The sequence below is a fragment of the Diceros bicornis genome, chromosome 31 (assembly GCF_020826845.1).
Source record: "Diceros bicornis minor isolate mBicDic1 chromosome 31, mDicBic1.mat.cur, whole genome shotgun sequence".
NCBI lineage: Eukaryota > Metazoa > Chordata > Mammalia > Perissodactyla > Rhinocerotidae > Diceros > Diceros bicornis.
The window spans coordinates 26,848,409-26,863,873 of NC_080770.1; the positions used below are offsets into that span (position 1 = coordinate 26,848,409).

Below are 15,465 nucleotides of genomic sequence, written 5' to 3' on the forward strand. Positions count from 1 at the left end.
CCTCTTTTTTGATGTTATTGTAGATGTTATTGCTTTTTCAATTTCGATTTCTAATTGTTCATGGCCACAATCTAGAAATATAATTTATTTTTGTATATTGGCTTTGTATCCTATAACCTTGCTGAACTCTATTACTAGTTCTAATAGTTTTTTTTGGTGTGTAAATTCCATTGGATTTTCTATGTAGATGATCATGCTGTCTGCTAGCATAGACAGCTTTACTTCCTGTTTTCCAAACCAGATGCCTTTTATTTCTTTTTCTGTATTATTTCAATGGCGAGTACCTCCACTTCAATGAATAGAAATGGCGAGAGCACACATTCTTGTCTGTTTCCTAATATTAGCAGGAAAACATCTAGTCTTTCACTATTAAGTATAAGGCTATTAGATTTTCAAAGATGCCCTTTATCAGATTGAGGAAATTTAATTTCTAGTTTGCTGAGATTTTTCTAAGAGTGGAAATTGGATTTTATCAAATGATTTTTCAATATATACTGAGGGAATCATATGGTTTTATTTTTTAGATTGTTCATATGGTAAATTATAATTATTGAGTTTCAAATGTTAAATCAACCTTGTATTCCTGGGATAAACTTCACTTAGAATATATTATCATTTTTATATGTTGCTAGATTCAATTTGCTAAAATTTTGTTTAGAATTTTGGCATCTGTGTTCAGGAGGAATATTGATCTTTTGTTTTCTTTTCTTGTAGTTTTTTTGTCAGGTTTAATTACAAGGGTACTGCTGGAAGTATTCCATTCTCATCGATATTCTGGAAGAGTTTGTGTGTAACTGGTGTTGTTTTATCATTACATGTGTAGTAGAATTCCCCCCAGTGAAGGTAGTTGTGTCTGAAATTTTTTTGTGGTAAGGTTTTTAACTACAAATTTAGTTTCTGTATTCAGGTTATCTGTATTTACAATTTCTCTTGAAAATATCAGACAGCTTCACCACAGAGGGCCCATATTCCCATGTGGCCAGAACTGGGTGACATTCGGTAGAAGCTGCCTCTAGTTTGCTATAGTCCCTACAACTCTCTATTGGTCAACATTCCTTATTTATATTACCTTCTTGGCCACTATAAGCTTTTGGGTCACCAACCTTTCATTAAACTGTTTTTAATTAGCATTCATTTGTTATAGATTGTGAGAGTTAGGAGGAATCCCAAAGATGATCTCTTTCAACCTTCTAGTTTGGTAGATGATGAAAACCGTAGTCTGAATTACAAAGATCACCCAGTGAGTTGTGTTAGAATTAGAAGTAGAATCTAGGTTTATTGTCATTTGCTCCAGTGCCTTTTTATTGTCCCACCAGACTTTCTCAAGTCTGTACCTCATCTGCATGCACAGAACTTGTTCCAGCTAGATAATTCTTTGGGTACAGCGGGTGATGTGCATGAGTAGATCTGTTCTTCATGCATATTATATTTGTGAGCATGTTTTATAATCATGCTTCTTAGTAAACGTGTCTAAGACCTTATTGCTCTGTACAACCTCCTTGTTCTTCCCTTTCTTTCCTTCCAACTCCCCACTCATCATAACGTGGAGAAGGGGTTAAATTTAACCAACTTGTCTCATTCCTCCTTGATGTGTCTTAATCTATCCCTTATATTCTCCACCTTCGCTTCCCTAATCCAAAAGCTTACCCCTCATGCCTGGATATACGTAATGGTAGAGCAATAGAACTCCCTTCCTTCACATATCCCGCCTCCAAATATTTGACACATGGGTCAGAATGATCTTAACACGAGATATAACTTTCTGTTTCAAGCCTTCTTTTCCTGTGATCAAGTTTCCATAGCATGGGCCTAAAAGAGGTTAGGAGAAGGTATCATATGAGGAACAGCCCTGCTTGGGTACCAGGCTGCTACTTTCTTCATCAACTCATTTATCATTTTAGTGTAGTGCCTGGGAACAGCATTTGGGCCTTCCTAGTTCAGGTTCATGCCCTGACAATACTGGCTGCAATTCTTTTAGAGCAAACCTTAGTTAAAAAAAAAAAATTAGGAAGCAGGGGACTCATTCCTTAGAGTAGGCTATGTAAACTTTGCTAAAAGTTAATTTAATGTCCCTATGTACCTTCTTACAAAGCTGTATTTGACTACCAGTGACTCCTAATCAGGTTATTGTGGGTAGTGAGGTGATATTTTTGGATGTATTCTGTTCCTGGGTTTCTAGCCATGCCTTCTCCATTTTTGAGCCTCATCCTTATCCAAGGTACTCTTATTATTTTTCTTTAGGTTGTTAACAGAGATTTATGTCTCTCTTCTCAATGTATCTTCCAAGTTCGCTTCTTCATAAACAGGTGTTCTACTTCAACTAGAACTTAGCAACGTTGTTTTCAATGCTCCTATGTTTTTAAACTATTAATTGCTATTTTATAGATTTGTGCTGCCTGAGAACTGTGGAAGCCAGGAACTCCCTATTCTGCTTCAGAATGTCTTCTTTATTTCTGGGAAGAGTGTCTTTTATGACTAAGACAAGAACCAAATAATGGTTAATGTAAGGTCCCATCCCAAGACCTGGGATGAATGTCTCCTTGGTGGTGACAGGATTTTAGAGGGGTAACTCCAGAGGTATGTAACAAATCATAGTGATGTTTGTAGGCGTAAAGTTTAGCATTCAGAATTTCTGGATATTTCCCTATTCTGGTTTGGTGATAGCTATGATATTTACCTTTTACTTTGGCTTATGAGGCTATTTTATATGACTTTCTTACTTCTTTCTAGACCACTTGGATTTCCATTTGGATATTTATTTGGTAGACAGATGTTCCTGGATCACATCTCTTGTAGTGTTGCCAGTGGTTCTCAAATGCTGATCTGTGAGCCAGTACCAACTGCACTACATCAAAAATTCTCTGAGACAGTTTATTTAAAAGGTACGTAATCCCAGAATGCTTCCCTAGAATTTCTGATAAATTGTATCTAGGGTAAGGCTTGTGTTTCAAAGGAGCTCTTAGGGTATTCTTATATGAAGTTGAGTTTAGAAACACTGATCTAAATGGTAGGCATCCCATTCAGATTGGATGGAGTTTTGGATTTCAACACAATAATAATAACTAATTATAATAATACTTATTGGACACTTAGTATATACTAGACAGTTTAAGTATCTTTGTGTGGAGCATATATGTCCCTTTTATGAAGATTACTTTAACCTTAGGAGGTAAATACAATTATCACCCATATATGGGGAAACTGAGGCCTTTCTCAAAATTACGTAGCTAATGATTGGGGATCTAATCTTGTACATAAAACTATTCAGTGCTAAATAGTATGCTACCTAAACTAGGAGGCCAGCCCTGGTTCCAACACTATCTCTAGCAGGGTGACCTTGGATAAGACATTCAACTATTCAGGAAATCCATTTTTTTTTCATTTGTAAAATGAGAGGGTTAGATTAGGTAATTTTCTAGTTCTTTTTATCTTGAAAATTACGCTTTTTGTATGAAAATGCGTTTATCTTTAAGGAAGCATAGCAATAAACAAATCTCTAATATATGAAACATTTAAACACAATTCAGAGCAATAGTCATGGAAATATAAAAACTTAAGTACAACTTGGCATCTTTCACACTAATCTTCCATTTTATCAACACTTGATATATACATTTTCTGCTCTAATATTGAACTGTGATTCTTTCTTTTGCTACAATGTAGCTATCTAGCCATTGGGCTTATCTACAGCTCCACTGTTCTCGGAATTAAAGGACCTTTTGGCTTTTCTTTTCCCATTTCTAACTGTCCTAGTGAAGAGACCTTCCCGAATTATCATTGTTTTTTAAAATTTGAATCTCAAGAGAAGTCCTAACTGGTTTTGTCCTCTATTGCAATGTCTATTCTGTGAGTCAGAAATGAACTGGAATGATTGTGTACTTCTGTACTATACTTCTTAGCATTGGTGTTTTTTTGGTTTTGTTTTGTTTTTTAAATCAGAATCTTTTTTTATATCTAACTTGCTGTTTCTGCCGAGCTTCCTACCCATGAACGGTAGGACTTGACAAAATTAGGGTACTGATTAACTCTTCTTTATTAAGGTCTGCAGGCTCTGTTGAAATCTAGTTCTAACTTTTAAAGGTGACTACCTCTTTTCCCAGAATTTAGACTTTAAAGCATTTATTCAGGAAAACATATAGTAGTTTATAGGCTTTGCTCACATAATTTCATGTTCAATTTCGTAATATGAATTATGTAATAATAATAAATACAGAGTATATTATACAGTAGTATAGGGGAGCATATTGAAATCATACATGCACACACAGATTATATATAAATTTTATATATGTATAATTATATACATATACATTATAAATTATATATAATTTAATGTTAATATTGACTACTGATTATCTTCTGATAAGCTCATGGCACAAATTGTTCAGGAAATTTCCACTACCACACAAATGTTTATCGCTGCTTTCTTTTCTTTGTTCCAGGAGACATGCTTCCTCTGTGGTTCCTGGTTCCAAGAAATGAAATGTTGCAAGACTTATCTATCTGCACTGGAACAGTCTGAGCATTGCTTTCCATTCAGCGCTCCTGAAAGAAAGTACAAAGAATAAAGAGAGAAGGTAACATTAAAAATTCTGTTATGGTCTTTGACCAATTTTCTAAAAAAACAAACAAACAAACCTCAGTGTACAAAAGTTAGAGTCAAATAAGGAAAGTGTGATTATTTTGATGATAGAAGGCCTTATCCATCATTCCTTTAAAATGCTACTCCACAAAGAAATGGGCTTTGGAGCTATTTTTGAAATCATTAATATGAAGAGTCATTGGGACCACCAAAGTTTATGTATATATGTCACCAGAGAAGCTTTGTGAAAACAAATTTCTCCTCCAAACCAGCCAGATAAACCTTTCCATCTGCCCTATTTGTGAACATTATCTAATCTAACATTATTTTCTGATCAAATATTTAGAGGACTTAAAGAGATACAATTGGCATTGGAAAGAACATCTGATTTAAGATCCCGTTTTAGAGTACTGTTGTTTACTTCATTCTTTTACTACAAATAGGGCTGCATTCATATAAATTTTGTGAATGTTGTGTTGAGTGTCATAGATGCGCTCAAAAAGGAAGCCACTCCCTCTGCTCAAGGAAGTTGGAGTTCATATGTGTGCAGTGGTCTTGTGATTTGAGTATTTTTAATACACTTCTGATTTTAAATAGTCTGTACCATATTCCCCATAAAAGATCAAAATATTTTAGAAAAATCTATTTTCCACATCCAAACTTCTCTAAGACTTTCTTATACAATTGACATAGACTCAAAATTCTTTTGGAAAATCCATTGTAGTTCTGGGTTAAAAAAATTGTGATCAAGGGAAACATAACTATATAGTGAAATATAAAGTCATAAGTATCTTAAAAGTGGTGCAAATGAAACACTGCTGCTTTTCAGAAATAACTTGTATCTTGTAGGATCAGGGAGGACCGTATGGAAGCAAAGGAATTTGGAGCAGACCTTAGATAGTATTGATAGTGACAGTTGATGATTACCTAGCACGAGTTGTCTGCATAATTGTTTATATACATTATCTCAATGTGTTCTTCAACTCTTGTGAAGTAGCTTCTATTATTCCTGTTTAAGAAGTGAAGAAAAGAGACATTAAAAGGATATGTCATATACCTAATTGGGGATGGAACTTGGGCTTGAAGGCAGGTATGTTTAGCTCTAAACTCTGTGTTTAAATTCACTATATTGTACTTTAGTAATGCAAAGTATATTACTAAATATACTTGAGAAAGAGTATTTGAGATAGTGGAAGCAACAGGAGCAAAGATACAGAGACTGGAACCACAGGAAACAGTCAACAGAGAGCAGTTGATTTTGTTGGAGCTATTGGTATATGGGAAATGAGAAACAAATTTGGAAATACCACTTGGGGCTAGATGGCAGAGCCCTGAATACCAGGCTCAAGATGCCAACTCTTATCTTAGATGATAGAAAGAGTTATTGGCAATTAGCGCTAAAGAGGAATTGGGATAAGTATATAAGATGCTGGAGACTGAGTGATTAATTGTAAGGTTAGGACTTTGATCTAGGAAAGCTACAATGAAAGTCTGAACTTAGAGGTGGGTGGAGGAGGCCAGGACGTGGAATGAACTACCGAGGTGCAAGGATGAGATCATGTGACTTAGTGAATTAGACACAGGCTCCTTAGGAAGAGAAGCCCATTTAAGATGGAACATCATGATTTTGGACACTGATTGGGACACCCAGGTGGACATTTCCAGGAGGCATTTGGAAGATTTTGCTTTAGACCATCAATCACCTGTCTGATTAGAAGAAGAATGCTGTACTAAGCATTATGAGTGAATGAAGATGAGGCAGAAATAAAATCAACATTCTTTTTTCTAGGAAAGACACTGTTCTAGGTGATTTACCATAATAATCCTATGAAATAGGTAATATTAGCTCCATTTTACTAAATAATAGAGCTAAGATTCAAACTTAAGTCTCTTTCACTGAGGGGCCTGAAATCATTAATCTTTGAAATTATCATTCATTTATTCATTCATTATTTATTTATTGGGCATTTTATTTTGCACAAAGCATTGCTCAATCTCCAAGAAAAACTGTTGTGTGAAAAAAGCGGTAGTCCAATGTGATGCTATTTACGTACATTTTTAAAAGAAAAACCCACAAAATAGTGCTGCATATTTTCTATGGATACATTTAAAAAGGGTCTGGAGAAACACACAGTAAATTGGTAACAGTGGTTACATCTGAGGAAGGAATCAAGATAGAGAGTGAAATAAAATTTATGTTTAATGTTTTAATTATTTATATGGAAATATATTCATGTATTATTTGTGTATTTAAAATTTCATTTTAAGATGAATATTTCTGCCTGAAAATGACTTTGCATGCAGACACGATTTTGATATAAGGAGTTTGAATTAAGTGAGGAAATAGGATGAGTTTATAGAAATTCTTTAGAACACCTTTTATGTTAAGTAAGAGACGTAGTTTTTTTTCATGACTGGTTCCTGGTCACTTCTGAAGAAAGTCAAGCAAGCTTCTGCTAACAACTCCATGAGACACAGCCAGGTGGGCAGACCTCATTTTTCTGAGGAATGTCACAGGTTATAGGGGGGAAATTGGCTATAACTTGGTCATTCTTATGGTTGGAATCACCAAAAGCTGACTGAGTTCTTTCGTTAAGTGGGCTCAGGCACGAGATTGGGGTTCTCTTCTTTTGAGCTTCCCCACTGGGGACCTCTTTTAACCACCTTCAGCCCCATTCACACCTCACTTTGGATCAAAGCTCCAGTAGTAATTAGTTTTTGCCAGGTATTCTTATTTAGGCCTGATGTGTTTTCAAATATGCCGTTCGTTTTCTTTTACTGTGTTTCTTTTCCTCTTAACTGCTTAACCTTCCTCATCCTTCAAGTCTCAGTTTAAATTCCACTTCCACCAAAACATCATCTGCATCCCACCTCTCCGTCTAGATTGAATATTCCTTCATGTGCCCCCATAGTCCTCTACTTCCCATGCCTTGCACTCCCCTGGCTCATATAAGACGTTTCTTCACCCTGGCTGGACACGAAAATTACAAGGAAGCTTTTAAAAATATAACTGTCTGGGCTTCACCTCAGACCTATTTGCAACTGAATCTTCAGGATTGTATCTAGGTATTTATTTTTGTATATAGTGCCCATCATATAATTGCAGCTAATACTTCTTGATATTAGCTGCATTAAGAAGAGGGGCTCTGGTTATCTGCAGCTGTTTGTTTCACTGATACTGAATACTTTTTTTCACCCTCATCAGTAGTTCTGCCCTTCCTGGATTCACCTGGATAATGTCATAAAGGCAGAGATCAATCTGGCTTGCTTAATTTAAGACACTTTTTTTTTTGATGTTTTCTGGGTCCCGGAAGTAGACAATGGAACATTTCAAATGAGGCTCAATTAATAAATATTTACAATAGCTTATGCAAAGCAGTCTGTTATTGCAACAAAGCAGTCTTTCACTGTCCATTCTAGTTCATCCCCTTCCTATCACCATATCAACTCGTATCTGATAATAGCAGTAGGATGAGGCATTACTTGGACAAGGAAAGGCATAAAATATTCAGTTCCATCCTCTGGAGTCTTATTCTTTATCTCGTGGGCTCTTAATGTGCAGCGTCTGCCAATCAACATTCAACTAGGTGTTCTTGGACCCAGACACTCTTCATACCTTGGTGTCCAGGATACTGCTCAAAATCTTGGGCATCTTTTCAACACTTACCATCCATAAATCAAAGAGTAGAAGAGCATAGCGTTTAAGAGCCCAGGTTCTGGGGCCTGGTTCTGGGTTTGGAGGCAAGCTCTGCCATTTCAATATCTATGTCCTTCTCTATGCTTCGGTGTTCCTGTCTGTAAAATGTGGAAAACATAGCACAGTATCTACTTCATAAACTGTTAGCAGGATTAAGTGAGTGAATATACATGAAGAACTTATAAGATTATCCAGCACATTGTAAATGCTTTAAAAATATTGGCTATTCTACCCTCTAAGATTAGGCATTTACCTTGGTTACATAGATGTTACAGAAAAGTATGGAGAAGATAAAGAATGAACTAATGACAGATAATGTAAAACCACTAAAGATGAAATGGAGTACAAAATGTCATCGTATACATCAAAGAAGATTTAAAAAATGCAATTTGCTAAAGAGGATATCAACAAGAACAGATTTACTACTTTCACTGGCCTCTCACCAGACCTCCTGGGAAGGTCTTAGTAATCTTGTGTTTGTAATTTTGTATTCTTTTTCTTAAGGAGTCTACCTAAAATTATATAAACTTGAGGATTCATAAAACCTGGATTTTGTAAATCAAAATGCAAAACACTGTTCAGGAGGACAAAACAGAAGAGGAATTTAGGCCATGGTGAGGTAGGTATATGAAATATCACATTGACTACTGACTTTTGCCTTTTAAGCTGGGCCTCAGAATAACTTACCACAATTCCAGTTTTATATGCCTTTTTTTGAAACTCTTCTAACAACTTCCTAAAGGAATCAGTTTGCCCCACGTATGGACATGTTAACGCTTATTTTTTCCCCCTTAATTATCTTAATCTTAAAATATGAGGAAGAATCAATGAACTATCCTGATGGAGGAAGAAAAGTTAACAGCAATTTTAATCAGCGTAACTGTAGCAGGATTTGTAATAACCCTAAAAAGATAGTGAAGTCACTTCTTTCTCCACTTGACTCTCTCACTTTCTGTGAATGGCTTTAAGTGCTGATTACAAGTGATTAATTACCTACTGGAAGGCTTTCTCCAGCTCATCTTCTTATCCCTAAACCAACTGCAGTCTGAAGAGTACAGTGAGATTCTAAATGTATAAAAGATAAAATGATCTTTTCTGTGATGTGAAGTGTTTACAAGACAGAATTTGATGAAGAACATCTGGCTAGAGCTTTTACACCAGCATGGGGAAAGGCGAATGAGTTGTATTAGGCTGGCCTTGAATATTTCATCTAAAATGACAGAGAATGTGGTGATCCATGCCACAAACGAGACATTTATACTACTACAAGGCAGTGGGTTTTTACCTGGAACCACTCTGCAGAATGCAGTGGAGGAAGGAAGAGCCGGGATAGAGCCTAGTGGTGTCACTGAACTGAGTATTCAGAGTTCAGAGTTTGGGGCTAACAAGGAAATTGGAATTTGCTGGGTGGAAGGGGAACTGGGGAGATGAGAGTTATACAGGGAAGGAAGATCAGACATCTGCATAGGGGTACCCTTGATTCTTTGGCCAATTACTAATCTATGCGTGCACAGAGTGAGATTCCATATGGTCCAGCAAAGAACAACTCCTGGAGGAAGAACAAGCACTGGGGAGTTGTGAGCTGACCTGAGCTTGCACAGTGCTGGGAGACATTCACATCACGTAGTCAGAGTAGAGACCTTGTTGAACACCCCGGACACTTGGTAGAGAATGTAGAAAGGCCACGCTCCAGAAGTAGGACTAATTTAGCCCTAGAGTAAATGATATTCTGGAACCACTCTGACATATCACAAAAACAAGACTTAAAAGGATCAAGCAAACTATAGGTAAATGTACTGCCTTCTGGAACAAAACCCAATATTCTATTCAGGAAGACAACAAAATCCAGATACACAACAATGTAGCATCCATTACATCCATAATACAGCTAAAATATATGAGAGATGTGAAGAAGCAGAAAAATGTGTCCCATAACCAGAAAGATAATCGCTTAATAGAAACCTGTCTCCAAATTATAGATATGATAGAATTATCAGAGGAAGATTTTAAAATAGTTATTATAAATATGTTCAAGGATATAAAGGAAAATATATATACCTATGATTAGGAAAAATAATTACAATATAGAAATGGAAAATGTAAAAAAATCCTAATGGGATGTATAGATGAGAAATGTAATATCTGAAATTAAAACAAAAGTGCTAGATAGGATTAATATCAGATTAATCCCTGCAGAACAAATTATTAGTAAATTAGTAGAAAAGGGCAAAATAAACTATACAAAGCAAATGAAGAAAAGCTGACAATAAATGAACAGAGCTTCAGTGACTTATACTATTCCTGAGTTTATATAAGTGGTCCTATGTATGTGTAATTTGGCGTCACAATAGGAGTGAAACGAGAGATTTTGGGTCAGGAAAAAAAAGAAAGAAACTTTCAGGATATCAGGATTGAAAAAATTGCAAATTTCATAAAAAATCTGGAGCCCATATTTATGAATATCAAAAAAAGAAGACGAACTGAAATGAAACCATATGCAAGTACATTATGATCAAACTGCCAAAAAAAATTGATAAAGAGAAAATATTAAAAGCAGCCAGACAAAAATAGCACATTATATGCAGAGAAATAGTAATAAGAATGATTCTGTCTACTCATCAGAAAAAAATATAAGCCAGAAGACAAAGAAATGACAACCTTCAAGTACTGAAAGAAAAAATTATATCCTAGAATTTTATATAGAGTGAAAATATTGTTCAAATGTGAAGGCTAATGAAAGCAAATAAAAACCAGTTTTAGAAAAACAAAAGTGAAAAGAATTTGTCACCAGCATATGAAGTGTTAAAGGAAGTTCTCCATGTTGAAGGTAAATGTGGAGACCAGTTGGAAATTGGGATCTATATAAAGTAAAGAGGAGCAATGGAAATGATAAGTTGGTGGGTAAATTAATTTTTTTCTCTTATTTTAAAGTTTATTTAAATGATACTTGACTGTAAAAGAAAAATGATAAAAATGTACTTATACATCTTATAATATGTGCAGAAGTAAAACTTATAAGAATAACAGAAGAATGGAAGGGTTGAAAATAGAAGTACACTTTGTAACGTTATTATAACTGAAGTGGTATAATATTAACTGAATTGATGTGATGTTATTTGAAGGTAGAATGTGCTACATTAAAGACATATATTTTAAACCCCAGAGAAACCACTAGAAAACAAGTTATAGCTAATAAAACATTCCAAGACAAGGTAGATTGTCAAATATTGCTTAATAAATAAAAAGAGAACCAGGAAAGGAGAGAAATAAGAAATAAGGAACAATCAGGACAAAAAAATCCATAGCATATTAGATTTAAAATCAATCATATAAATCACCATTTTAAATACCAATAAATCATTTCAACTAAAAAATGTATTCTCAACACTAACAACGAAGTAGCAGAAAGAGAAATTAGGAATACCATCCCATTTACAATTGCAACAAAAAGAATAAAATACCTAGGAATAAACTTAACTAAAGAGGTAACTGAAAACTATTAAACATTGCTAAAAGAAATTGAAGAAGACACAAAGAAATGGAAAGATATTCCGTGCTCTTGGATTGGAAGAATTAACATAGTTAAGATGTCCATACTTCCTAAAGCCATCTATAGATTCAATGCAATCCCCATCAAAGTTCCAACAACATTTTTCACAGAAATAGAACAAAGAATCCTAAAATTTATATGGAACAACAAAAGACCGCGAATAGCTAAAGGAATCCTGAGAAAAAAGAACAAAGCTGGAGGTATCACACTCCCTGATTTCAAAATATACTACAAAGCTATAGTAACCAAAACAGCATGGTACTGGCACAAAAACAGACACACAGATCAATGGAATAGAATCGAAAGCCCAGAAATAAACCCACACATCTATGGACAGCTAATCTTTGACAAAGGAGCCAAGAACATACAGTGGGGAAAAGAAAGTCTCTTCAACAAACGGTGTTGGGAAAACTGGAGACCCACATGCAAAAAAAATGAAAGTAGACCCTTACCTTACACCATATACAAAAATTAACTCCAAATGGATTAAAGACGTGAATGTAAGACCTGAAACTATGAAACTTCTAGAAGAAAACATAGGCAGTACGCTCTTCGACATTGGTCTTAGCACCATCTTTTCAAACACCACGTGTGACCAGGCAAGAGAAACAATAGAAAAAATAAACAAATGGGACTACATCAAACTAAAAAGCTTCTGCACAGCAAAGGAAACCATCAACAAAACGAAAAGACAACCTAACAATTGGGAGAAGATATTTGCAAACCATACTTCTGATAAGGGCTTAATCTCTAAAATATATAAAGAACTCATGCATCTCAACAACAAAAAAACTAACAACCCAATTAAAAAATGGGCAAAAGACCTGAACAGACATTTCTCCAAAGAAGATATACAGATGGCCAACAGACACATGAAAAGATGTTCAAAATCACTAACTATCAGGGAAATGCAAATCAAAACTACAATGAGATATCACCTCACGCCCGTCAGAATGGCTATAATTAACAAGACAGGAAACAACATGTGTTGGAGAGGATGTGGAGAGAAGGGAACTCTCATACACTGCTGGTGGGAGTGCAAACTGGTGCAGCCACTATGGAAAACAGTATGGAGATTCCTCAAAAAATCAAGGATAGAACTACCATATGATCCAGCTATTCCACTGTTGGGTATTTATCCAAAGAACTTGAAAACACCAATTTGTAAAGGTACATGCACCCCTGTGTTCATTGCAGCATTATTCACAATAGCCAAGACTTGGAAGCAACCTAAGTGCCCATCAAGGGACGAATGGATAAAGAAGCTGTGGTATATACACTCAATGGAATACTACTCAGCCATAAGAAACGATGAAATCCAGCCATTTGTGACAACATGGATGGACATTGAGGGTATAATGCAAAGTGAAATAAGTCAGAGGGAGGTCAAATACTGGATGATCTCACTCATTAAGTAGTAGATAATAACAACAAACAAACACATAGGGACAGAGATTGGATTGGTGGTTACCAGAGGGGAAGGGGGGAGGGAGGAGGGTGAAAGGGATAATTCGGTACATGTGTGTGGTGATGGGTTGTAATTAGTATTTTGCTGGTGAACATGATGTAATCTATGCAGGAATAGAAGTACAATTATGTACACCTGAAATTTTTACAATGTTATAAACCAATGTTACTGCAATAAACAAAAAATTAAAAAAAAAATAATGTATTCTCAGATTGGGTAAAAAGACCAGAACCCAGAGGAAGATGGGGACGGATGTTAGCCCAGGGCCAATCTTCCTTGGCAAAAAGAGGAGGATTGGCAAGGATGTTAGCTCAGGGCTGATCTTCCTCACACACACAAAATATATATATATGGGGCCAGTGCGGTGGTGCAAGTGGTTAAGTGCATTCACTCTGCTCCAGTGGCCCAAGGGTCACAGGTTCAGATCCTGGGTGTACACTGACGCACCACTTGTCAAAGCCATGCTGTGGTGGCGTCCCATATAAAGTGGAGGAAGATGGGCATGGATGTTAGCCCAGGGCCAATCTTCCTCAGCAAAAAAAAAAAGCAAAACCCAACCACATACAATATACAAGAGGGTCACATTAAATACAAAGACACAGATAGGTTAAAATGAAAAGAATGAAAGGAAGTTATACTATGTAAATACTAAGAATAGGAAAGCTGGAGTGGCTGTATTAATATTATATAAAATATTCCTCAGGATAAAGATTATTGTAAGAAATAAAGAGGAATATTTTATAATGATAAAATAGTTAATTTATTAAGATGTAACAATCAAAAATGTGTATGGACCTAATAAAAGTGTTTCAAAATACATGAAGCAAACTGATGGAAATGAAAGGAGAAATAGATGATTCCATAATTATAGTTGTAGATTTCGATATTTCCCTCTCAGTAAGTGATGCAGTAAGGATATAGAGGATTTGAATAGCACTATAAAACCATTCAACCTAATCGGTATTTACAGAACACTATACCTGACAACTGCAGAGTACACATTATTGTCAAGCTCACATGAAACATTCACCAAGAAAGATTATATGCTGAGTTACAAAACAAGTTTAAATAGATTTAAAATGATTAAAATTATTCATAGTATGTTAGTTAATCACAACCAAATGAACTTGAAAATTAATAAGAGAAAGTATCTGGAAAATCTCCAAATATTTGCAAATAAAAAACACACTTCTAAATAACTCATGGGTCAAAGAAGCAATCACAAGGAAAATTAGAAAATGTTTTTAACTGAATGAAAATTAAAACACAGCATATCAATTTTGTGTGTGTGTGGGTTGCCGCTAATACAATTTCTGGGGGAGATTTATAGCTCTAAATGCTGAGGGTAGAAAGAAGAAAATGTCAAAATCCATGATCAAAACTTTTTCCTTAAAAAACTAACAATAAAATTAAAACAATTATAAGGAGGTAAATAATAAAGATAAGAGTAAATATCAATGAAATAGAAAACAATCAATGGAGAAAAGCAATGGAAACAAAAGTTGGTTCTTTGAAAAGATTAATAAAGTTGATAAACCTGATAGACTAGACTCACAAAGAAAATTAGAGCAAAATCACAAGTACAAATATCATTAATAATAAAGGGGGCATCACTAAAGATCATAGAAATAAGGATAATAGAAGAATATCATGAAAAACTTTATGCCAGCACATTCAACATGGAGATGAAGTAGACAAATTTCTTGAAAATTGCAAATTACTAAAATTGACACAAGAAGAAATAGAAAATATGAGTAGCCTAGTTCATTAGTTATTAAATTTATAATTCAAAATCTTCCCACAAAGAAAATTTCAAGCCTAGATACTTATGTGAGTATTTCAAGAAGAAATAATACCAATTTTACACAAACTCATTTTATGAGAGTAGTGTAACACTGATACCCAAACCAGACAACAATATTATAAGAAAATAATATTATAGACCAATATACTTCATAAATATAGATGCAAAAACTCTTAGTAATATATTAGCAAATCAGATCCATCAACACATGAGAAGGATAATACAGAATGCTCAAGTGGGGTTTATCCCAGCAATTCAAGATTGGTTTAACATTTTGAAAATTAATCAATGTAACTCATGGCATTAACAGAATAATGGAGAGAAATCATATGATCATTTCAAGAGATGCAGAGAGAGCATTTGA

The 15,465-nt window shown here is 35.0% G+C and overlaps 1 long non-coding RNA gene across 3 annotated transcripts in view; it reads left to right on the forward strand.

The window, feature by feature from the left end:
- Window positions 1-837: 837 nt before the first annotated feature.
- The window catches only part of LOC131395217 (uncharacterized), a 311,825-nt gene continuing 297,197 nt past the window's right edge, over window positions 838-15,465 (forward strand). For 2 of the 3 annotated variants that reach the window (XR_009216300.1, XR_009216299.1), the window contains exons 1-4: window positions 838-2,577; window positions 2,731-2,882; window positions 4,443-4,577; window positions 8,784-8,898. This is a non-coding gene — a long non-coding RNA (uncharacterized LOC131395217). The remainder of the gene's footprint in view (window positions 2,578-2,730; window positions 2,883-4,442; window positions 4,578-8,783; window positions 8,899-15,465) is intronic. The other variant, XR_009216301.1, reaches the window with a different exon arrangement.